This window comes from Nipponia nippon, unplaced genomic scaffold (genome assembly GCF_047370975.1).
Source record: "Nipponia nippon isolate SJK-2023a ecotype South Korea unplaced genomic scaffold, ASM4737097v1 scaffold_9, whole genome shotgun sequence".
Lineage (NCBI taxonomy): Eukaryota > Metazoa > Chordata > Aves > Pelecaniformes > Threskiornithidae > Nipponia > Nipponia nippon.
Genome location: NW_028262413.1, coordinates 25,867,897 through 25,892,422, shown reverse-complemented (window position 1 = coordinate 25,892,422; position 24,526 = coordinate 25,867,897). Strand labels below are relative to the sequence as shown.

The 24,526-nt window shown below is 51.8% G+C and overlaps 1 protein-coding gene across 4 annotated transcripts in view; it reads left to right on the top strand.

Moving 5' to 3' along the window:
* The window catches only part of ZNF609 (zinc finger protein 609), a 75,205-nt gene that overhangs the window by 31,558 nt on the left and 19,121 nt on the right, over nucleotides 1-24,526 (top strand). The window contains exon 1 of one of the 4 annotated variants that reach the window (XM_087745511.1): nucleotides 3,637-3,757. The exons of the other annotated variants lie outside the window; for them this stretch is intronic. The gene's annotated coding sequence lies outside the window, so the exon portion shown is untranslated. Of the gene's footprint in view, nucleotides 1-3,636; nucleotides 3,758-24,526 lie in introns of those variants that run through there. 4 annotated transcript variants of the gene reach the window in all.

Below are 24,526 nucleotides of genomic sequence, written 5' to 3'. Positions count from 1 at the left end.
GGTGGCCCTGCTTGAGCAGGGGGTTGGACCAGATGACCTCCAGAGGTCCCTTCCAACCTCAACCATTCTGCGATTCTTTCACATGCCCCAGCGGTTTGTTACTGGAAGGGTCTCCCACCAAAGCCAACTCACATGAAAAAGTGGCAGTGTCAGGATGTGGGTGCACGCCGAAGCCCGCCTGCATCTCAAGACATTGCTTTCCCCTAAGCCGGGCGTGAAGAATAGCGACCAGTGCCGTGGACAAGTGAAGCTGCATTTTGTGGCGTTTGGTAGCTAAATTGTCACAAAATGAAAGTCTGCATTTTATTAGCTCCTCCATAAATCTGTCTGGACATCAGAAGTGGACTGTTCCACCTCCTCTGCCACGTTGTAGCCTGTTCTCCTCGACGGGCATCCTCTGAGCGCCTACACACAGCTTGCCTCTTGCCTGGGGGCTTACCGCTACTCTTTGTACCCTTATCCTTAAGAGCTGCGTTGTCCTGGATGATGACTGGCTGAGATGTGAGGTCTTGCCTTCCTCCCTGCTGCCCAGGGGAAGAGCACAGCCATGATCTTCCTACTTGATGGCTCCTGCCTGGAGAAGGGAGTGGGGTACATGGGGACGGGAGGCAGCTTTGGGGTTTTGTTCTGCTTTGGGATCCCCAGTCTTGCCTGTTGTCCTGAACTGCTTTCAGCCCAGCCACATTTCAGGAGGCAGCTCTCTGGACACAGCAGATATTTGATTATGATCTCTTGGAAGATGAGAAATCTCACAAAATTTGTGTTCAGCCTGAGCTTAGGCACAGGAACTTTCTTGCCTACTTGTGTGATCATTGGAGCTTTGCTGCTACACTAGGAGGTGTCCTGCCTCCTCTTGGCCACCTCTTCCCACACTGATGCTCAAGGGTTTGTGCAACCATGTGGGGAACTGGGTCAGGGAAATGATCCAATTAAAAGCCTTGCCGAGCAACATCAAAAGCAGGTTTTAACTAGGTAATTTCCCAACGCTGCACAAATGCAGAGGGTAGGAATGGGCAGCCATGGTTGGAGCATGGTGGCATGGTTTCTTCTGGTGGTGGTGCTGGTCCACAATGACTTGCTGAACGTGGCCTGTGTTGGTAAGCAACCGTTGGGACAACAAACTTGACTCCTGCTGGGATTCTGGCTGGTGAGGCTTCCTTTTCTTCCTGGAGAGCCCAGTCTCGCTCCCCTGCGGATGCGTTGATTTTTCAAGGCTGCTGTTGCTCATGGAGGGCCTCCTCACAATGCTTTCAGTAGGCTCCTTCTTTCCCAAGGGTGCAGCGCAAAGGGCTGTGGGCGCAAGAGGGAATGCCGGAGCTGTGCCGCACCCATGCCCATCCTAGCTGCCTGGGGCAAAGGGGGTTGCCTTTAGTAATCCTGACTAATCCTTTAATCTGTATCAACACTGATAGGTATTAAAGCGGCAGATAAGGTTCAGACCATGGCTTGGAGCTCAGCGATATCCCCACCCTCTTCCAGCTAAATCTGTGCTGATTCTGCTTTCTCTTAAGGGGACCATGCTTGTTTGCTGAGCAACTGGAGTGGGTTGAGTGGGTAGATTAGCTGCTCCCAGCTGGAGCATGCCCTTGTCGCTAGGCTCCAGCTTGCCAGACAAGTCCATCAGTCTGTCTACGTATGTTCCTGGAGACCAGCATCCCGTGCTTGCTGGAACGAACCCCTCCAGTTGCATGTTTCTTTGCGTGTAGCTGAGCTGGAGCAGAAGATCGGCCGCCTTCTGCTTTTTATCTGTTATGTCCACCTGGACATAAGCCTGATTTGGCTGTAAACACTTTGTGGAGCTCTTAGGCAACAAACGTGAAGCTTTCCTGGATCAGCTGGTGCTGCCAGTATGTGGTTCCTTGCTGCCTGCTGCTCTGTAGCAAGATTTCCCTCCTACCCCACCTGTAGACCAGGACTCCCACCACCATGTCATTCTCCTTCAGGCCCCCTGCACTCTCTTCTTTTCGGGTACCTTTACTCATGACTGAGGGCTGTGATATTCTCACTTGTACACTACGTGGGCACCTTCAGTTCCCCAAATGATCCAGTGCTTTCCCGTGAAGATGGGACTCCAGAACTGTCCCCACTGTATTTGGTGGACAGCAAACAAAGGTTGTTAATGCCTGGAAGAGCAGCTCCTGGTTGAGTTCCCTACACAAAGCAAACTGTCCCTGTTGTTTTTGCTGTCGTAGGCTAGTCCCCCCTTTCCCTGTCCTCTTCCAGCTTCTCCCCATCCTCATGGGATTGCTCCAAGTTTGCCACCGGTTCCCTCATCAGCAAAGCCACGGTTAATCCTTCCCTTAAATCCTTTAAGCTCTCAGCATACAACCCCCTTCTTAAACTTCTAGCACGCAAGCTCGGCTGGGATGGAGCCTGGCTTACAACCCCAAGGTTTTATTTTTGTTCCCTGATCATCAGCTTCTGGTCCCATTTTTGCACAGCAGTGGAGGCTCCCCCCACCATCACAGTGGAGTGATGGGTGGCTTGCTTGTGCGTGGCCTGCAGTGATATATATCCTAGGTGTAAAAATATTCAGGTTCTTAATTACCTAATGACAGGTTCCCAGTGTGTCATGTTGTTTGAAGTCGCAGGTGAAGATTTGTTGCTTAGATCCAATGCAGCTGAGGTCTCACTTCTCCGAGGAGCCTCCTGTCCCGCGGGGCAGCATGTGTTGGCCTTGCTTCTGGCCTGCATGGGCTGGACATGCAGCTGGTGGGGCCAAAATGGGCTAGAAATCTAGAATAAAGCTTTTTCCATAGGCATGCTCACCTCTCTGTACCTGAACCCTCAAATCTTTGCGTAGCTGTTTCACTCTGAGCGATGATGATGGTGCATTGACAGTTTGGCTCTTCTAGGTTTGTTTATTCCTTCAAAACACAAGGTTGTATCGTTGTTTTGGGTTATATTTTCATCAGTGATAGGTTAGGTGCTTCAGTTGTTGCACATGTTCTTTTGGAGGATCTCTGAATATCCCCTCCTTGGAAAATCAGCATCCTCTAAGGCATTCAGCAGAACCCAAGGGAACAAAAAATTAGTGAGCGCTTCTCAAAGTCTCAACCTGTGTGTCTTGAGTTTCTCTCCTGTGTAATTTGGTTTCTCTCTTAAAATTCTGGATGAAATACACTTCGGAAGTGATGGGATTTGTATTGCACTTGCTCTCCAGGGCCATCAAACAAGCACCGCAAACCTTTTCCCACTCTTGAACCCAGGGGGAGGAAAGGCTCCAAGACTCCCTGAGGAATATCGAATGGCGTCTTGCTGCAGAGTGGCTGAATCTGGGGATTACTCGGTAAAACAGAAGGAAGGAAAAAAGATTAATACGGCATTGGCAGCCAGCAGCTCCAGAAGCTTGCGTCCTTCAAGCTGCGATGGTTCAGCTTGGTGACTCTCGGCTGACTCAGGTGCAGGTGGTTCTCAGCTTATCCCTCCGGTCTGGCAGAGGAAACAGGATTTGGAGGAAACGCTGTATTAAATTTGAATTTCTGAAAAACTGATTTCTTAAAATTGATTTCTTAAAAATCAGTGCGCTTGCTAGCACAGACTAATTGTGAAAGCCACGTGGCTTGTGAGAGTGGACCTATAAACACCCTCTTTTTGCACAGGCTGTTTTGCTGCTTGCTCCTCGCCTGGCAGCACAGGAGAAGGCACTGCTTCGCTCCGTGTTCAGGCAACGTCGCACCAGCGGCGGGATTCATGGAGCAGACAGCTCTGCCTCTGAAGCCTGTAACACCGTGAAAGCCCTGGGGCTGAATTTGGGGTGAGTCGAGGTGGGAGAACACCCACAGGCAGGTGTCAAGCAGCTGCAGAGCTGCTCCCATGAGCAGTGCTCCTGCCTGCTGGTTGCCATCACTTTTACCAGGAGCTCAAGGGAGGATCAGCCTCCAGGCGTTACATGTTTTCATGCAGGCTGACATGCTTGCTCACCTACCACCGGCAAGCATGGGCTTGAACAAAAGCCGGTTGCCTGCATGTGTGTGGTTTTATTTATTTATTTATTTATTTTTGCAAACAAACTGGGTGATCTCAGCTTGGCTGTTGGCACTGCGTCTTGCAGCATATGACAGATAATCGGCCTGGCTCCCTGCCTGCAGAGGAGGTGAGGCTCCTGTCGATATGTGACCTGGAAAGGCACCTTGGCTTTATAAATCACTGCCTGCTGCTGACGGTGCTTTGCGCCTCTCCCCTGCTTCTTGGCAAATTCAGTATCCGCTGCAAAGCTACCTGATCACTCCTTGCTGCTGGGCGAATGTGCTACTTGCGATCAGAGTCTGCCCGGGGCGAGGACAGGGCAGGCTTCCCTTCCAGTCCCCTCTCCTCTTTTAATGTGGTTTCTCATGGGACGAGCAGAGAAAATAACTCTAATAAACTGCAGGCTGGAGGCATGGATCACCCCTCTGCCTGCACTGCTTATGACGTGGAGGACCTCTCCTTATGAGCACTGGAACTGCCACCCAACCCCAGCTGACAGCCTAAATCTTTAACAGCCAAGGATTGGCGGGTGAAGGATGGTTTTGCTGTAGCAAAGCTTGGATTTTGAGCAGTTGGCTGGTGCTCAGCCTTGAGGTGTATCAGGTTTCCAGCTCATAGCGTTTGAACTACACCAGCTCCCCACTGATCTGCCACGACTGGTCACGAACCAACCCAGAAGAAACCGCGTGCTGGAAATGGGGTCTGCACCTCTGATCCTTTTTCTAGAAAAAGTGAAGTCAATGCAGTGAAGTGTTGTGGTGTCTCCTTTGGGGGTACCAAGTGGGCTGTTCCCATGGGTATCCTCAGAGAGAAGCCTCTGCTGCCAGCTGAGCCTTTCCTGCCAGCTCCCTGCTCAAGCCGGCAGCTTTCCGGCACAGAGTGCCTTGTGCTTTTCCTTCAAGCGTACCTGAATTTGCAGCCCAGCTCGTTTGATTGTTGAAGCCAAGCAGGAGGAGGGCCTGGGACCTGGCCAAGGACTCTGCTTGGCTCCATGCTTGATGGGTTGCCAGAGCTGAGTTTTGGGGTGTCTCAGGCTGTCCTGTCTATTGTAGGGAGCTGGGGGGATGAATCCCCTGATCTCAGCACAGTCTTGTTAATGAGCCGAAAGCCATTTTCCCTTGCTGGATGAACTGCAGCAGGAATTGCTCAGCAGGGGCACGGTCAGGCCCTGAGCTTTGCAAGCGCTGGCAGTCCCTGGCACTCGTTAAACGGAGCAAAAAATTGCCATAGCACTTTATTTCAACAGCAGGAGCAGAGGTGAGTGGAGCTGCCAGCCTGCCTGGGCTCGGCTGAGCATGGGGAGACCACCGCTGCCTGACTTTGCCATCCTGGAGCAGGCAACATCACTGGGCTGGGCTGCCAGACATGATGAAGAGGAGGGTTAGGTGAGAAGGCTGCAAACTGATTGGTGGACAATTCCCACGGATGCTTTCCTCATTTGTCTGCCTTCCTTTCAGGGCCGGCTTTTCAAGCTGGGGATCAGACCAGCAGCTGCTGCCTGATTTCCCCTTCCTTGAAGGTTTTTGCTCCAGCTGTTGGTGCTGCTGTATTCAGGCTTTTCCTTAAGCATCTGCTCCTTGTGGCTAAAGATGCAGAGAAGCTGGTCTCGGATCCTGGCACTTGGTTTGCTGCTCTTTGGCAATGATGCTTTTCTGGCATCCCAGTGCCTCCGTTTTCCAGGCTGCGTTTGGGGAGCTGTGATCTCTGGGATCAAGCCATGGAGGCTTTGAAGGATGACATCTCCCAGGGATGAGCTTCACTCTCCTGCTTGCTGCGGTCAGTGGGACAGGCAGGGGGTGATGATGGGGACCGGGCAGCACTTTGGGTGGGAGCTGCGGCGCCTTTGCAGACCAGAGCACCAGCACGGTGGTGGGAGGCTCCATCCTTCGTCCTTGCTCTCCCTTGGCAGTGGTGTTTGCCTGATCCAGGGTTTTGCGATGGCTTGTGGCTCTTGGGAAGCATGTGGGAGGGTTTGCACACATGGGGGGGTTGGAGACCTCTGTTTGGGGCTAAGAGATGACTTCAGGAAAAGGACTTTGGGCTTAAAGCACAAAGAAAGTCTCGTTAGTGGTCTGGGCACCACTTGAGATGAGCTGCAGTGGGTGAGGCCACCACAGCTGCAGCTGCAGCGGTAAATAGTGCCACTGTCCTTAGGGAAAGAGTAAATTGTTTCCCCTTGCTTGCTGCGTCCCTTTCTCTCTCCCAGTGCCCTGTTCCTCCTCCTCCCTGCCATTAATTGCTTAGTGATTGCTGATGCAATTAAAACAAGATGTGTCTGCAGTCTCTGTGCTCACCTCCCTTCTCTGGAGTCTTCTTCTGTCTGCATGCGAGGAGGTGGGAGCTGCTGGCTTGGGAAAGCAGCTTAGGTCCCCATGTTGGCTGGCTCCTGCCCGCAGCATTGGGCAGTGGCTGCATGGTCCTCCCAGAGTGGGGGAAGCGGCAGAGCCGGGGCTGGAGCAAGGATGTCTCTCCTGGCCCGAGAAGGTGGCTGTTTGACTCTTACTGCTTCTGAGGACGCGAACAAGCTGGAGCAGAGGCTGGCTGGCTTCTTGCAGCTGATGTCTAATGGAAAATGTGTATTTTTCTTTGCTTGGGGACCAGGGTTTGGTTTGCAAGTGCAATGTTGTATGTGTCAGCCTGATGGATTGCTGGGCAAAGCCTCCAAGGTGGGGGAAGATCTATGTAGGGGAAGCAGAAGGTGGGGAGCCTACCCCTTTAGGTTTTTTTGGGTGGTCTCCATGCTCCAGAGCAGTGTCCTGTTCTCCAGCTGCGGTGCATGTGCTCTGTCGGCCTTGGTACAGTCGTGAAATGCTGGAGCTGAAACCCTGATCTGGGCTTGGCCCCTGGGAGGACTGTCGCACTAGTTGTCCCATCATGGCCATATCCAGACTGGAAAGCATGTAGTGTTGGATGGGCCGAGGCAGGGCTCGTGGAGGAGGGTGGGCGAGTGGTCTGGCAGAGTGAGTTTTAGTAGAAGGGTGGGGTGCAGCTGCTTGTGCTGTGATGGCTGGTAGAAACACTCCCAAGGCAGCAGAAGTAGGGGCTCCCCTAAGTCTTGTGTTTCCAGCTCCGGAGCAGCCTTCGGTTAACGCGTGCATGAGGTTTGTGTGGGTCATCGCCTTGCCAGCAGAGCCAGGGCTGGCTGCACTCTTCCTCTTGCCTCTGCTCTGGGGTGTCTCGCAGCTGCCATGCTGAGGTTGTGATGACTGATGGGTAGGACATCTTGCGGGGCTGGGGATCATTTGTGCAGCAGCTAAAGCTGGATGACTGATGAGTCACGGTCTCTTGGCTTTCAAGGGAAGAAGAGTGACAGCTGTGGACCATGGGAGGTGCTCAGCTAAAGGAACAGGACCCTGATTCAGTAATCTCCAAGGACGGCAGCTGCAGAGGCTGCTGGCATGTAGGCCAGAGAGGGCACAGAAGACATTTGCTCTGCTCTGGGTGGGAAGGGAGGTTGCTAATATAATGGAGAAAGGCTTTTCTCCTCTACTAGTCTGCATCTCACATCTCTCTCTGCTTGCATAGCTCTGCCCAGGGCAGTGTCCCCTGGCATGACTCCAGCTGGGTGCCCTCCTCTCTATCTCTGAAACCTTGTGTGTCTTCTGGTTTCTTCACTTGTTCCTTCTGGAAGTCGGTGCTGTTCCTTCAGCACTGCCTGTTGGCTTTGGTGTGTCACTTTGGCTTTTTGCATCCTTATTTGTGTTCCTGTGGTTACTGTTACCTTATTCAGGGATGTTCTTCAGATCCCCTTCTCCATCGTGTCTGTGGTGATGTTTCTTCATGTGAAGGGAGTAATTTCTTTGCTTTTTACCAGGTTTTAACTCTTTAATCCTGTTGAATTCCTCCCAGCCCCTGGTCCTTTCCTAGTCCCCATGCAGCTTTCCTAAGGCATTCATCCCTGCAGCCATCAACTTTCTTCCCCGAGGCAGTGCCATTCAAATGCCAGCATTTTGACTTTAGTCTCCATGGTCAAGAAGCATCTCTTGGATCTGACATATCAGCCATGCCCCTCTCCTTTCCTGGCAGCCTCTACTGCCCTGCACATTTGATCCCCTGAGTTAGAGGCCTCCCTGGCTTCAGGTCTGGGGCAGCATGGCCTCTCTGAAACGCTGTGCTTTGCTTCCTAACTCTTTTTTTGCCCCTGTACTTCTGCTTTCGTGGTGGGAGTGGGTTGGGTTTGCCAAAGACTTGGGTTGTGCCACTGGGCTGTTGTTGTGCTGGGCTGCGTTGTGTTAGATGCCCTCAGGGACTTCCTTGGTGTCCCTGCATGAGCTACATGATATTGTTTAGGGGATGTGGCTGTGGCATCTGCTGTGGAGAGGAGCTTGGCGATGTTCAGACAGGCACCAGGGTGTCACCTTCAGCCTCTGTTTGACAGAAGCCATCATCAGATGTAGATGTTGACAGAGACTCAAAGCAATGGGTGGTGAGGGCAAGGAGGGCTTTTGCTGCCCACACCACTCTAAGTGTGGGAGTTGCCCCAAACAGTCGTCCGTCCATCTGCCCCTTGCCTTTGTGTGTACCTTCCTGCCCACTCACAGGGTGTCCTACAGTCGTGCAAAGCTTTGCTGCTCCCCGGCCAGTGCCCTACTTCATAGCCCTGACCTGTGGCAGCCCTGCTGTCTGCAGGCAAGTAGCCCATTAGCATGCCCTGGCATCCTGAAGCTTCTAGGTGGGGACCTTCTCCCTCAGTCCAAATGATGTCTCACATGATTATTGTCAATAAAAAGCTGTTATTCCTTTCCATCAGGTACAAGGCAAGAGTAGATGAGTGTGTACAGACACGCCACCTCCGTGTTTTCAAGAGAGATGGTGTGATTAAAGGTCAGATGGGTTTATTCCAGGCAGAAATGCATTTCTGCTTCATCAGGCTGAAGTAGAGATATCTAAAGCTGTTGGCCAACCATTGCAGTAGTCCTGTAGCTTCCACTGTAGGCTCTGGAGGACTGTCCCATTGGCAATGGGGAATCCTCTCTTATGGGGTGCCATTGGGTCATGACACCGATCCAGGACAGGCATATGACAGTGACATTCTTGGGAGGGACTCTGGTATCCTGCCTTGTCCCACTTGCCTTGGTTTTATATTATTATTGGGTTTTTTTCCTCCCCAAGAACCTGGACTTGATAAAAAATCCCTAATTAGGAATCAAAGGCCAAGAAACACTGTGGGACCGGCTTCCCAAGGAGCCTGGGAATGTGGTGCTGTAGGGTAGCAGGGTCCCTATATGATAAGGGCATCCTTTTTATGGAAGTGACCAGAAGGATGACTTGAACAGCATGGGATGCCCACCTGTGGCCTCCAGGCCAGCTCTGAACCCTCAGCATTTCTTTGGCAAGATGACTTTTTAATTGTCCCTCGAAGCCAACCATTGGGCGTGGAAAGCCCTGGGGAGCAGATAAGGGCTCCCCAGTCCCTTTCCACCTCTCATCAAGGCAGGAGGGGAGGATGGAGGAGATTGAAGCATGCAGCCAGCAGGTAATTAACCCCAGCGCTTGCTCCTTGTTGACTTTTTTTGCCTTGGAAGAGCTCTCCGCAGCTGGGAGCCTCTGTGTGCAGGCATTGGGGTGCTCAGCTTCCCTCACTGAGTCCATGGCTGCTTTCCCAGGCCAGCTGGGGTGCTTTGGGTGTAGCGTCAGCACTCCCTGTTCCTGCCAAGGGCTCTGTCTATTTATACCATTCTTGCTGGGCATAAAACCCCTCCAGGCTCCGGCTTACAACTCCGTTGCATCTTTCCAAACAGGACTTGTGTTCTTCTCCATAGGTTGCCTGTTTTGGCTGAGAGTGCCATGATCCCTCTTGGCCCTGGTAGAATGGTTGGTTTGTAATCATGGGTGTCTGAGCTCGGGGCCACAGTGGCCAGCAAAGCCTGATACGCAGCAGGGTGCCTTGAGTGTGGCGTCCTTGGTGCTAAAATGCCTGTATTTATTATTATTCCGCTCTTTTTCATGATGTTAGGATTGTTCTGCCTTAGCTGGCTGTTAATTTGAAGAATCTATTAAATTTCAACAGGGCGGGGAATAAAATCAGTGAAGATCTGGGCTTGCTTACAGTGGGTCTATCTCTAGCAGCATCTTTGCTTTATTTTAGGGACGCTAGCTAAAAATCCAGCATGTTGGCTGAACATAACCTTGGCTGGCTTTCAGCCCTGCTGCTGCCCTGACCCGTATGCCTGCCAGCCCCAGCATCTCATTTTCGCTCCTTCCTGGAACTTAATTGGGCTGGAAGAAAGCTTCAGCTGTGGGTGGTGCCGGTATCCCCCTTTGGTGGGGGCTTATTTGGATTTCAGATACAAGCTCTTCCCCTCGCTATGGTCCGGAGGAGCCGATGAAGCAGCCACTTGAAGCCATTCTTCTATTTTTACATTGAGTGCTCTCAAGGAGGAGTGTGGCTGTGGGCGGCATAGTCCTGTGATGTGAATCGTGAAGCTCTGCTCCCTGAGATATGCTGAAAGCCCCCAGCCTGGCTCCACTGCTCTCCGGCTGATAGGTAGTCTGCAGGTGATGAGTTATGGTATGGCTCAGGTCTAGCTTGTCTCCTCTTCTCCCCAGCTGCTCAGCTTCCCTGCGAGCAATCGATCCTCTGCAGTTGTGCTGCTTGACCGCCAGCGGCTGTTGGTTGTCAGCATAAAACGTGGTGGGTGAGACCTTCAGGCATTGCAGCCCAGCTGTGTCCAGCATCTGGGGCACCGGCTTGTGGCAGTGCCAGCAGCATGGGATTTGCAAGGCACTGCGGTTGACACAAGGGTGTTTTTTTGGCAAGGGCAGCGCAGGAGATACTGGACCCAGGACAGGTGTCCGGGGCTTGACTCATGCTGCGCGGGGAGGTCGGTGGGAGCAAAGGTGCCTCTCTCGACACCGTATGCTCGAGGTGTTACAGATGGGCAGCATTGAATGCTGCAGCTCCAAGTGAAGCTACGGTTATCAGGCTGGTGGGTACAAAACAGACTTACACTGCAGGAGGGCTCACTGACAAAGCCTGGCTCGGGGTGGGATGTTCCCCCTGGCGTGGTGAAGCCCATGCTCCTGGGGCAGAGCCTGGCTTGGTTCACCTGCCTCCTGACAAATGCTTTTGATCAGACCAGAGGCACCAAGAGGTATTTGAGTGGAAGAAGGGAGAGCTGCTTTTCGTCTCTGAGGCTGGAATTAAAATCCAGAGTGATGGTAGGTGGTGGGAGTCCATTGCTTCACTTGCAAAGCTCTTTCTCCCTCCTCTTGCGACTCATCAGTAGAGATTTCATGGCAATGTAAGCGCATGTGTGGCTTTGGGGTCGGTGGATGTGACTGGACACTGTTCTGCTTAGGTGTTAGAAAGAGAGCAGCTTGATTTCAGTAATTAAAAAACCCTTGGGAACTGGCTTGAAAAACTTTCTATTGAGATTGCTGCATCCCGCAGGCACTGATGCCTGTGTGTTCCCAGTGGGAGCTGATGGACATGGGTGCAAGCCATTGCTGTAGGGATTGGGGAGAGCACAGTGTGTATCAGCCAGAATAGGAGTATTGGCTTGTGCTGCTTTAAAAATAGCATGTTTGAAAAAAATTGCTGGAAAGCTGGGATTTGGGGAGTGGAGGGAGACGCAGGATTTGTGGACCCAGCACAAAAGTGAAGACATTTGTCATCCCCCATCTTAGTGTGAGGTTTCTGTATTGTGTGCCAGGGAGACAGAGGCATGCACTCAACAAGTGATGCTGGGAGCTGCTTCTCCAGGTGGGAGTCCCTAAAGGGCAGCACTGTGCTCGTCCCTACTCTGTGGCCACCTTGTATGGGACATGCGTGGTGACACCCTCCTCTTGCTTGCCTACATCCTCATATATCATGTGATTGGGCTTATTTCTTGCTCATTCCCCTCCTGTAATCTCCCCATCAGGCCATCGGACAGAGCTGACTTTCTGTCTGGAAACCACCAGGATCTCTCCTGGCAATTTGAGCAAAATCTACAAAGAAGAGGAGATGAGAGCCAAGCAGGCAGCTTCCTAAACATGCAGCCTGCAAGGGCTGGGACGTGAAAATCATACCAAAATAGGTCTTTAATATTAAATAGATGCAAGGAAGATGTCTCCTCTTGCCTGAGGGATAAATAGATCTGAAACTCCTCCTAGACTTTACTGCTTATCGCATCTGAAATGCGTGTGTCTTGCCCTGGAATTGAGCCTCTCCAGGAGCCACCAATACACAGCTATGATGCGTGTGTAAAACGCTCCTGCTTTTGCGGCATGTGTGCAGCGTGCCAGCAAGTCTCTGAATCCAGTGCCCAGTGAATGGATTTGCTTCTTTTCCCCCATATCCATAGCTGCATGCACCTGCGGTCTGGACAGGGGAACGAGATGCCATGCTTCACAGCATGCCACCAAGGCAAGCATCAAAGCTGGCTGCAGTCCCCTGGTGCCCTCGAAGTGATGCTTCCCCCATGCTAGATCTCCTCCAGGAGCTGTGCAGGTGGCTCAGGAGATGCACCCTGCCTTGCAGAGACCTCATGTCACCTCCTTCCCCAAGCAAATTTTCTAGGTATGAGTGCTGAGTGCGCAGCTTGGCTTCTCATGCCTTGGAAACAAGAGTCCACGAGAACTTCAAGACCAAATGTTGTTTGTTGCCGCAGGCTAGAGTTTCTTGCACAGAAGTGCTTAGAAAATACTCCAGCTCACCTACTGCCGTTCGTAGGTAGACTGATGCGATGAGAGAATGATTTTTTTCTTACCTGCTTGCTTGGCCATGGACCTCCTGGTTCAGCCATAGAGGTGGACTTCTGTGCTGAAGCTGCTCTCTCATTGCAGCGATGCTTGTTATCATGGTTGCAATGTGGAAGAACCTCAGGAGAAGATAACCCTGCCAAAATTTGGCCAGCCTAAGATTTGCTGGTGCCTTGTCTGAACTTGGGCAAGTCCAAAACAGCTGGATGTTGGCTCTCTGTGGAAGGATGAGGACCACTGCCATGTATTGGGAGTGCCATGATTGTGGCTGTTGGTGATTCAGAGCCTAGCATGGGGGGATCTGGGATGTCAGCAGCACTTGGGTGCTGAGGGGATGCCATGGGGAGTGATGTGGGTGCCTTGTGGTACTGAGGGATGTGGGGAAAGGGGAAGGATGAAGGATTTTCCTACTTGGAAAATACTGGTGTGTTTAAGAAAAATTTCACTGCCGGGAACCTGTGGCCAACATCTTTCTTAATGTTTCCATCCTTGATTCATCCCATTCCTCCTTGCTGTCACCTTCTGCATCACCCTGCGTAATTCCTCTCTTCTTTTGCTGTTTTCATCCCCTGTGCATTTGTAGATACGACTGTGTCCCCACATAGCTGTTGCTGAACCCAGTTATCCATATTTAGCTCTTTTAATCTCCTCTTCCAAACCAGTGTGTTCAGCCTCCTTGTTATTTTTGTTCCTCTTCTCTGAACTTCCTCCAATTTGTCGATATCCTTTTCGGTCATGAGATTTCCAGAGCTGAGCGCAATCGCTGCTCTCCTGAGAAGAGCCATCAGGGCTAAACTGTTAAATTCTCCCTTCTCCAATACTGTGTCCAAACTGAATTGGAGTTGAGAGAGGCGATGACGGTTTGGTGTAGATGTGGCTGAGCAAAGTACTGTTTGCTGCCCCTGGCTCTGCGTCTGTGTCTCTTTTGCAAGCTGGTCTCACCACATTAATACCTGGTTTCCCAGTGGCTATGGAAGATAGGACAAATGTAGCCATGCCAGCTTGGTGACACCACTTCGTGCCTCTGTGCCATCTCTGTGCTTAAAGGAACCTCTAGGTCATGTTGCATGGACCAAGACCAAGAGGATAGAGTTAGGTTGAACATAAGGAAGAAAAGTTTTATGATGAGAGTGGTGAGACACTGGAAGGGGTTACCCAGAGAAGTTGTGGATGCCCTGTAATGGGAAGTGTTGAAGGTGATGTTGGATGGAGCTTTGAGCAACCTTATCTAGTGGAAGATGTCCCTGCCCACAGCAGTGGGGTTGGAGTAGATGATCTTTGAAGGTCCCTGCCAACTGAAATCATTCAATGATGCTAAGGTGGCATCTTGGAGATGAGCCCCTTCTAGATCATCAGAAGGACCACCTTGGGGTAATGCTCGACTCACTTATGAATGTATGTAACTCTGTATCTCCACTGCTTCTCTTGCATGGTGACTCCAAGTGTGACTGATGCTTGCTTTTGGACCCATTTGCATCCCTTGGATGTTGGGAGATGCAAGCCAATGTTGTAGTTTTGGCTGTTGTGGAAGGTACAGCTGCCCCCATGCCACATTTATAGCTTGGCTGATGAAAACACCTGCAAGTCAAGTCCATCTTTCACCCCATACCCCTTCTGTTCTTTGTAGGCTCTTCTCTGAAAACACAGGGGCCTTTTTTTCCCATCATGTCTTGTGCTTTACCAGATGTAAAAGTTGGTTTCTTAGCAATGTGATAAAATCACATCTGTGCACGCCATTATGTTGTCCATCATGGGTCCTTTGGCTTGGCAGCAGCAGCAGAGTGGTTGCAGTGGCTTGTGGGCTGGGCTTTGTCCCTTCTCACCTGGGAACGGGCGCTAGCAATGCAGTTGCTCTGGATACTGGGATTGATGGGGAGAAAGGTAGTCACTAGACCATGTGCCCAGCAAGCAGAGAAACCCATCCTAGATGAGGCAGATTGGAGCCTGGCTCATTTTTACTGCAAGTCTTGGATCTATCTCCTCCCTTCTCAATTTACTAGAGTTCAGTTTTATACTGAAATTGTTAGTAAGTCAGTCCTGAGCTGTGTCTCCTCTGGTTGACTTGTATATACTGCAGCTTTCCAAAGATAAGAACTTTGCGCAAGACATTGTGCCTGGATGGGCATAATTAATTAATTAAATGATTTATTTATTAATGCTCCAAGTTTGCACACCGGTGTATGGGCTTGCGTGGCCATGCCCTGATGTGAATTGCTGGGGTCCCAGCAGCCACAATGTCTGGGTGTTGGAGGTTTAGACTTGCAAGACCAAGGTGGAGAAAAATTGGGGGAAAAAATGAAGAAAAGGATGAACCAGGCAGGTGGAGCTGTGCCATTTCCTAGCTGACAGCCAGCTTCTCATGCTCAGCCCTGACCTACCAAGTGTCTGCCTTGGCTTGTGGTCCTTGTGGTCCTTGGTTGCTAATCCTGGTCAAAGTTTATTGGTAACTTTTGGGTTCTCATCATCTCCAGAGGGCCTGTTTTCAGTCTCTTTTATAGTGCACAGTGAATTGTGCATACTATGTTTTTCTGACCTCTTCGAAGATGGCAGAGGAGTCAGGTATCCTCTGAGAAGGACCTGGCCCGGGGTGTTTACATGAGGAACTCTAACTGCAGTGGGAACCTGCTGTCTAGGGCTTGTGCTGGTGTGTACCTGGCATGGCAATGCTTGCAGTAGGAACTTCAGTTCAAGCATAATATCCTTCTCCATAAAAACAGAGATTAACTGCTTTCTTTATAGCCTCCTGGGAGTTACAGCTTACTGGCTGACCTGTTGATCTGCCTAAATGGAGATGCCAAGCTCTGTAATATGTTCTTTGTCTGTAGAGCTGCTTGGGTTGTGGGTCATTCCTGGATGAACCTGTGGCCCTGGTGCTCAGGATCCCGGCCGGGGTGCTCTGTAGCATGAGACAGACCCCATAGGTCTTGTGGCTTGCCGGGGAGTTGGCAGGGTTAAAACATCTTGCCATGAAGATGCTGCTTTTTCATATGATTTCCCTTGCCTGCTTTGCAGATTTGTGTTTTAGGGTTGTCTCTAGCTTGGCTGTTTGCAACCTCTGTATCCTTTGGCTGGGTTTTATGTAGCCAGTGGTTATCAGTGGGCTTTTAACAGCGGCTGGAGCTGCATCACACCATGACGAGTGGTTCGTGAAAGGCCTCCTGGATTTATATCCTCCTTCCAGGAGACTGATGCACCAAGGCACTTGTGAAATATTTTATGTTGCTCCTTTGCCTGCTCTAACGTGCTGGTCAGAGAGTGCTAGTATTAACAGTGGCCATTTGAGCGCTGCTTGGATTTGTGCGTGAATTTCATGTGGTCCAAGGAAGAAAATGTGTCTGCCTTGCTATCACCATGGCTTTGGTCCTCTTGCTTCTAGTCTTCCTACATGAACATCTTTAGTGGGAACAGACCAAAAAATGAACGTGTGGGTGGTTTGTTGAGAATGGCTGGGGAATGGCAGCTGGAGGAGCCTGGTGTAGATGGACATGATGAGCTGGGGGGAGTTTCAGGGACTTGAAGAGCTGTGTTCTGCAAGAAGGTTGAGTGTAGCGCTGGGACCTTGCTGGGAAGCCAGTTCCTGTGGAACAGATGATGGCCTCCAGCCCAGAAAGCAAAAAGAAGATGATATGTACGTTTCTGAAAGGGGGCACTGAAGAGCTGGGCTGCAGCGGTGGTTGAGAAGGTCCCCAGGAAAGGGGCCTGCTCTATCTCCCATGGAGGGGAAGGATCCTTTTTCTGCTTGGGTAAAGTTGCCTGGTTATTTTAGAATCATAGAATCGTAGAATCGTTAAGGTTGGAAAAGACTCTTAAGATCATAGAGTCCAACCGTCAACCTGTCACTGCCAAGTCCACCACTAAACCATGTCCTTAGGCACCACATCTACCTGTCTTTTAAATGCCTCCAGGGATGGAGACTCAACCACTTCCCTAGGCAGCCTGTTCCAATGCCTGACTACCCTTTTGGTGAAGAAGTTTTTCCTAATATCCAACCTAAACTTCCCCTGGTGCAGCTTGAGGCCGTTTCGTCTCATCCTATCACTTGTTACTAGGGAGAAGAGACCGACCCCCACCTCACTACAGCCTCCTTTCAGGTAGTTGTAGAGAGCAATAAGGTCTCCCCTCAGCCTCCTCTTCTCCAGACTAAACAACCCCAGTTCCCTCAGCCACTCCTCATAAGACTTGTTCTCTAGACCCTTCACCAGCTTCGTTGCCCTTCTTTGGACACGCTCCAGCACCTCAATGTCCTTCTTGTAGTGAGGGGCCCAAAACTGAACACAGTATTCGAGGTGCGGTCTCACCAGTGCTGGGTACAGGGGCACTATCACCTCCCTGGTCCTGCTGGCCACACTATTCCTGATACAAGCCAGGATGCCATTGGCCCTCTTGGCCACCTGGGCACACTGCTGGCTCATGTTCAGGCGGCTGTCAACCAACACCCCTGGGTCCTTTTCTGCCAGGCAGCTCTCCAGCCACTCCTCCCCAAGCCTGTAGTGTTGCATGGTGTTGTTGTGACTGAAGTGCAGGACCCGGCACTTAGCCTTGTTGAACATCATACAGTTGGCCCTGGCCCAACCCTCAAGCCTGTCCAGGTCCCCCTGTAGGGCCTTCCTATCCTCCAGCAGATCGACACTTGCGCCCAACTTGGTGTTGTCTGCAAACTTACTGAGGGTGCACTCGATCCCCTCATCCAGATCATCAATGAAGATATTGAACAGGACCGGCCCCAATACTGAGCCCTGGGGAACACCACTCGTGACCAGCCGCCAACTGGATTTGACTCCATTCACCACCACTCTCTGGGCTCGGCCGTCCAGCCCGTTTTTAACCTAGCGCAGAGTGCACTTATCCAAGCCGTGTGCAGCCAGCTTCTCCAGGAGAATGCTGTGGGAGACAGTGTAAAAGGCCTTACCAAAGTCCAAGTAGACAACATCCGCAGCCTTCCCCTCATCCACTAAGTGGGTCACCTTGTCATAGAAGGAGACCAGGTTAGTGAAGCAGGACCTCCCTTTCATAAACCCATGCTGGCTGAGCCTGATCCCCCGGTTGTCCCGCACGTGCTGCATAATGGCACTCAAGATGCTTTGTTCCATGACCTTCCCCGGCACCCAGGTCAGGCTCACAGGCCTGTAGTTCCCTGGATCCTCCTTCCGACCCTTCTTGTAGAGGGGCGTCACATTTGCTAGCTTCCAGTCATCTGGGACCTCCCCGGTTGACCAGGACTGCTGATAAATGATGGAGAGTAGCTTGGCAAGCTCCTCTGCCAGCTCCCTCCCTCCCTAGTTTGCTGAGTTTGGGGGAAAGAAAAGAAATAAAAGCAAGACTTTGCCCTGTGGTGGTTCTTCCACTTAGCATCCTGGCTTGAAGGACACATGGCGGGTGTTGGCAGTGTAGGGGGTGCTGGAGGCAGAGCAGCAATGTAAGAAGCCAACCACATGTCAGTGATGTTGGCCCTGTTGACAGGAAGGTGGGCACGGGATGGGGGAGCTTAATGTGAGACCGGAGCTCCCAGTGGGAAGCAGCTTGCCATCGTCAGAGCTTTCCTGCTCAGACAACACTGCTGGAGGTGAGGATGACTCTGGTGACCAGGAGCAGCCTATGCACAGCAGCAGCAGTGCTAAAGAAGGGCCAAGGCTGGGTTGGTCAACGTGAAGGATGCTTGCAGGCATCTGTGGTTGGGCTCCATGTTTCCAACCATCTCTGCCCTCCCTTGACTCAGACGCATCTCTAGTGCTTTCCTGCTTGGGACCTTTCCCCTTTTCACCACCAACCGAGCAGCTTTGCATTTTAATTCAATAAAGGAGGTGAGCCTGGTGCAGCCACTCTGTGGGGTATTGGTTGCTGGTGGTAGGTGAACTGAGACCCCAACAGCATGTCCTCAGTCAACTGGTGGGACTGATGCATGGAGGACCCAGCTTGGATTTCTTCTTTCCCACGTCTCTCGCTTACATCAACTGTCCCCTTTCATCGCTGTTCTTCGCTACCTCTCTCTTACTGGAGACACCTTCCCTCCCGCCCCCTCCCCCCTTCCTAGAGCAGATCTGATAGTCTTGTAAGTGGTTGGAGCAGGTGACTTGGTGCCAGCACGTCTGTCTTGGATACTATTCCTGGCTTTATTGAAGATGCAGTAATATGCAAGACTGTGCTTCTGCAGCGTCTGCCTTCTCTTGATCTCGAAACACTGCAAGCGCTGAGATAAGACTCGTTGTGTTCAAGCAGGGATTTTATTCCCCTCTACACTGGAGAGTGGCAGCCCAGGGAGAGAAAGCGGCTCATTGAAGGTCATGTTGGGTAATATTTGAATTTCTCTAGCAGCACTGCTGGGGTTGATATGCATATGACTGTCTGGATCAGGCAGGAACAGCTTTTGGATCAGTCCCTCATTGCTGGTTTGGTGGGAGGTTGTACCTTCAGCATTACTGGATGGGTTGTTGCGCCCCAATATAGCCGTTACCACAACTGGGTCTATTTTCAGTGGTGCCGGTGGTGGGGCCATGAGCATTGTGCAGAAGTCCTCGTCCAGGCTTTGGTTTTTGTGGTGTGCTCACATGCATCCACGGCAGGCTTCCCCATCTGGGTCCTCCCCAAAATGTCCAGATAAAGATGAGTCTGGGTTTGAAAAATGCCTGCTGACCCCAGCTGGCATGCCGCGTTGTGCTGGCTGTTTGGCCACCATCTCCTCCCACTGTTCTGCGGGGACTTGCCAGTCAGGGAAGGGGTTTGCATGGATGGAGGCAAAGCCCCTCTGTGCAGGGGACAGCTAGACCTTGGAGCTGGGATGTGGGTGCTTGGCATGGCTGGGAGAAGACGCACAGGCAGCTTTTTGTAGGCAGAGCCTCCTCATCACGCCATGCCATCAACGGCCTTGCAGCTGGGCGATGCCGTGAATCTCAAGCAGGTGTCTGGGGGGGTGAGAGCAGACAGTGAGGAGCACCGGGGAAAAACCACCAAGGAGCGTGGGGGGAATTGCAATCTCCCAGTTTGTTTTTGGGGGGATGGTGAGAGTCCTGGGTGGCAGAGCCAGTCCAGACCATCTGGGTGTGCAGTTGCTGTCTCCCTCCCAGCCTGCCATGCAGCCTGGGGCTGGCTTTACCTGCTGGCTCCCAAGGACAAGCTGCATCATCCGAGGAGGGAAATTGGGACTTCTGCTCCTCAAAAATCATTAGTTCCTGTCCAAATTTCCTGGCTCTTCTGGTGGTGGCCCTGGCCATGAGGTCCCATGCTCGCTTGTCCTCTCCACAGAGCGAATTCGGGGAGTGCGATGCTGAGCCTGCTCCACTCTGTGGCATGTAGAAGCATTAATCCTTCCTCATTGCAGCATTTACTGCTTCTTGCTAGAGGGGGCTGTTGGAAATGATGATCCTCCTTTTTTCTTGGACCAGCTGCCCAGATGTCCTGTGGGCTCAGATTTGCCGACTAAGAAACCCAGTGGCCTTCCTGAGCACGTTCCTGTAGAAATAACTGGCTTCATTTATTTAAGCTGGTGTTTTTGCAGGGAACGGAAACTTTCTTCTAAAACAGATTTCTTTTTTTACATCTTGATGTCAGCAACCTCAGCCTCCAGCTAGCAAGAGGGAAGAGCAATGGGCAACAGTGTCGGGATCGGTGCCCCAGACCACAGTCCCGGCTCCATCCTTGGGCCTGACACTTGTGCCACCATTATTTCCCTGCATGTGGGGTTTTGTTGGAAGCTCTTGTTGGCTACTTTCTTGCTGGGGTCCAGACAAATCCAGCCAGCAAACAGTCAGGGTTCATTGCCACCCATGGTATTCAGGGAGGGGGTCTTCTTCTGGAGCCTCCTCCATGTGGCCTGGGGTTGTGTGCTTCTAGTGTGTCGAGATGTTGTCACTGGGGGACGTGACTGGGAGCTCTAGGCGAGTCTGTTGGAGCTTATTGAGCAATGCTTGCAAGTAGATTCAAGATTAAATCATAGGCGTGGTAGGCACTGGTGCCAACAAAGGGATTTGTCTTCAGGCTCTGCATACCCAGCTTTGGGGGTCAGATTGGCGAAGACTTTGCTTCCTCTTTGAAATCCTTGCCAAGGTCAATGGCAGTGGGGGAGAGGCACCTCAGGTGCTGTGGTTTTGAGGTTTGGAGATGCCCAGTGGAGATGCTCATCAACTGGATGGATCTGCTCCCTGGTTATCTCTCTCCAAGGAGTTGGAAGCTCATGTTCCCAAGTCCTACTCTGAAAAAGCAAAGCTGTTGGGGATGCAGTGACCAAGCAGAACAGGAGTGACAACATCAAAGCTCCCAAAGGTTGGGCTGAGCCACGTAGTGACGTGGGAAGTCTTGGCTGCAGCCTTGAGCAATGCTCCTGTGATGGAGCAGTTTTGATCCATGTTTTGTCTCCTGACACATGGCAGCTAAGAGTTTGTGACCAGTAATGAGGCTTCCCCTTGGCTTTTATTGTCTGTCTGCGTTTGCAGGAGTTGAAGGGGCCCATGAGAAAAATGGGCCACTGCGCTCATTAACATGGGGATACACTGGAAGCCTAGCACCATCTCAGATGCATCAGTGGTCTCATGCTGACCACTGCAAGGTCCTTGCTGACAAACTGGGTGCAGCTCTATGGGTTTCCTACACCATGTGGTTGTTTGCACCCTCTCTGTCCTTGTAGATGCACCACGAACATCTCCTCTGGTTGCTCTTCTCCACATTTTTGGTGTTCCTGTTGGCTTTTATTACTCAAAAACGCACTTTTCTTGTCTGGTTGACTTTGATTATTGGGAGCAAACCAAAATATTCCTAAATATGAGTGGGTGATCTGAGTGGTTTAGGGGTTGGCATCAAAATTAGTATGGTGTTTTTGTTTTTGTTGTGCCCTCTTCTCTTTCTCCCATTAGCTAATTGCTGCTGTGAAGTCTCCTTAACGGTGACTGATGTTAATGAAGCCACACTGGTATAGCGCTAAGATGGCAGGAGCTGCTTTGTGTGCATCTCCCCATGCTGGCACCCATCGCAGCACTTCCCTGCATGTGGGGCCCTGTCCCACCTTTGAGTGAGGGCTATGACAAGGGGTAGGTTTTAATTACCCACCTGGAGCCCTTTCCCCAGGACCAGCGTCACGTGGCGCTGTCGACATTGCCCTGGGCTCTCGGTGGATTTGCTTTTTCCTCATCAAGCAGCACTTGTGCTGGCCGCCGCCTGGGCTTGGCCCCATTCCACTTCTGTCCTCGGCAGTGGTGAAAGCACATTCCTTGTGATGGGAAAGCCTCCGCGAGAAACACAAAGGGCTTTCATTAGGGGAGGCAGTGGCAGGCGGACGTGGACAGCCAGTGCTGGTACAGGGAAGCTTCACCCTGTCTAAGTCTCGCAGAGGGGCTGCTGGAAATATATAAGCTCCCTCCAGCAGCAAGTGCATAGCGGCTGTGTTTGCACTTGCCAGCATTTAATCTTAGAGCCTACCTGGCAAGGAAAGAGAAATAAATTTTCCTTCTGCAAAGGGGATTTAGGGCCCAGAAGCGTTAAGTGATTTGCCCAGTGGGGGGAGTGTGCATTGGAGCTGAAAGCCAGGAGGGTGTAGGGCTTGCTTTGGGGAGCTGGAGATCTCCTCTAGCTCTGTCCTCGCTAGCTGGAGGAGATGCGAAAGCCAGTGCTTGAGGGTATGAGTGCTGCCCAGCAGCCCCAATGCCATCATCTCCTTTGGCTTCTAGCCCAGCGGAGGAAGCTGGGCACCTGCTGATGGTGAGAGTGGCCAGCAGAGCCGCCCCGGCTCCCCCCAGCCGTCCTGCAGCCACCAGTGGGTGAATGTCCTGACCTTGTTCAATAAAGCAGGAGGATGAAAAGCTGTGGCACTGGGAGATAAAACACACGCAGGGGGTGCTGAGTTCAGGGATTGATCCCTCTGCCTCTTCCTCTGGCGTGGCTTTTGGCTTTTTTTGGATGTATCCCAGTGAGGTGGCTCCATTCCTGCCCTCACCCTTGGAGAGCCGCCCTGGGCCTTTTTATTTTGCTCTTGAGCTTTGGGTGAGGGAGCAGGAGAGCTGCCTCATCTCCCCATGGTTGCTAAACGAGGCTCTGTTTGTTCCAGTGCAGGGTGAAATATGAAATCCCATCAAGCTGCCTCACTTATTAGAGAGACCTCAGCAAGCTGCTTGTTATGCACCGTGGCGTAATGCAGATTACGAATGTGACCGGGTGATAATTAGCAGAGCTGGAACTGTAATTAAACGCTTCTGTGCTGCACTGTGGTTTCTGTCACAAAGTGGAAGGAAGCTGAATCGTTTCAAAACCTGCAGGTCCTCGGTGTGCACATGTGGCCGCTGCTCCTGGGGTGATGGGGGCGAGTGCTCCCCATCACCACCTGGGCTTTTGCTTCTGCCCACCAAAGTCAGGCAGCCCTGTCTGGTTCCTCTCTGGCTATTTCATTGCTGGAGACTTGCTTTTGGTTTGCAAAATGTGGCGTTGAGGAGCAGTGTGTTTTCTTGAGCCCCTTCAAAGGAGCCTCATGCTTCCTTCAAGCATCTTTCTTGCCCTGGATCTGCTGACATGCGCAGGACGAGGTTGCTGTATTTTGGGGCGGTGATTTGTCTGTGGGAGCGCAGCCCTCCGCAGGCTCATGGTTTTTACACCAAAAAAAAACTTCTCAAAGCCCATGGGATGCAGCTGGAGCACCAGCCATGGGGCAACCTTGGAGGCGGAGGCAATGGAGAGCTAGGGATGGGCTCCAGTGGGAGGCTGGAGGCAGCGCGTGGGGAAAAGAGCCACGGAGCAAGAGCTGTGCTGCTGGCAGAGGGGACCTTGTGGTCCAGCCACTGCTGGACTAGCCACCTCCAGGCCATCTTTAACACTCAGTGGAGTGAATGTGCTCTGACAAGCCATCCAGAGGCAGGATGGATGCAGGAGGACAATAAGAGGGATACAGGTATGAGGACAGAAGGTGCTTTGTGTTCTTCTGCTGGAAAAGCAAATCCACCCACCCTGGCAGAGCCAGAAGATCTCTGAGTTCTTCACGGGGGTCACATTTGTGTCCCCCACCAGCAGCCACCCCCGTGAGAGCAGGCAGAAGCTGCTGGGTGGATGTGATCTCCTCCTCTCTGCTCCTGTGCCTAGAGATTTGCCTCTTGCACCTTCTCCACTTGAAAATGGTGTTTGTGTTGCTGAGGTTGCGAAGAGGCTTTGTGGGGTTGTGAGTTGCTTGGGGAGATGGGATGCTCCAGCCGCTCGCTGCCCACACCATACTGCGTGGGGGCAGGCGAGGTTGGACATGCAAGCTTCTGCTGGGGTTATTTATCTTGCTTAAAGGATGGAGACATGTGAGCAAGAGAGCAAGCAGATAATTTTGGTGGCTGGTCAGGACCAGGATGCCAGTTCAGGGTGGGAGTCTTTGGTGGCTGTCAGCAATATTGGCCAAGGAGGGCCAGCAGTAGGTTGGACCTAGTTGTGGGCTGGTGTCTGTGTCTCTGCTTGGTGACCAGGAAGCTTGACCTCTCCAGGGTTATAATCATCTCTCCTCAGCAGAGGCTTAGGATATCTTTCGATGTAGTACTGGATGCTCTAGAGGGATCTTCCCTTGCTTGAAACCAAAACCCAGGTCAGTGCTTGCTGATGATTTGATTAGTTTCCTCAGTTGTCTTCTATTTTGAGGTTGCTCAGCATCTTGTCCAGATCATAAACCATAAAGAGAGGAAGTCTGAGCAGAGGATGGGTAGCTAGCCACAAAACTGCTGCAAATCCTCGTGAGCCAACGTGAGGGCATGACTTGACTGCAGCTGGCTTGGCTGATGAACCCTGAAGGGGACAGGAAGGTCTCCACCCTACTCTTCCCTTGGCCAGCAGCAAAATCAGCCCGTCAGCCATGCTTCTCCTAACACTGCTGTAATCTGCTAGCGTGGCACTGTGGCTGAGGATCTTGGCTTGTCAGCAACAGGAT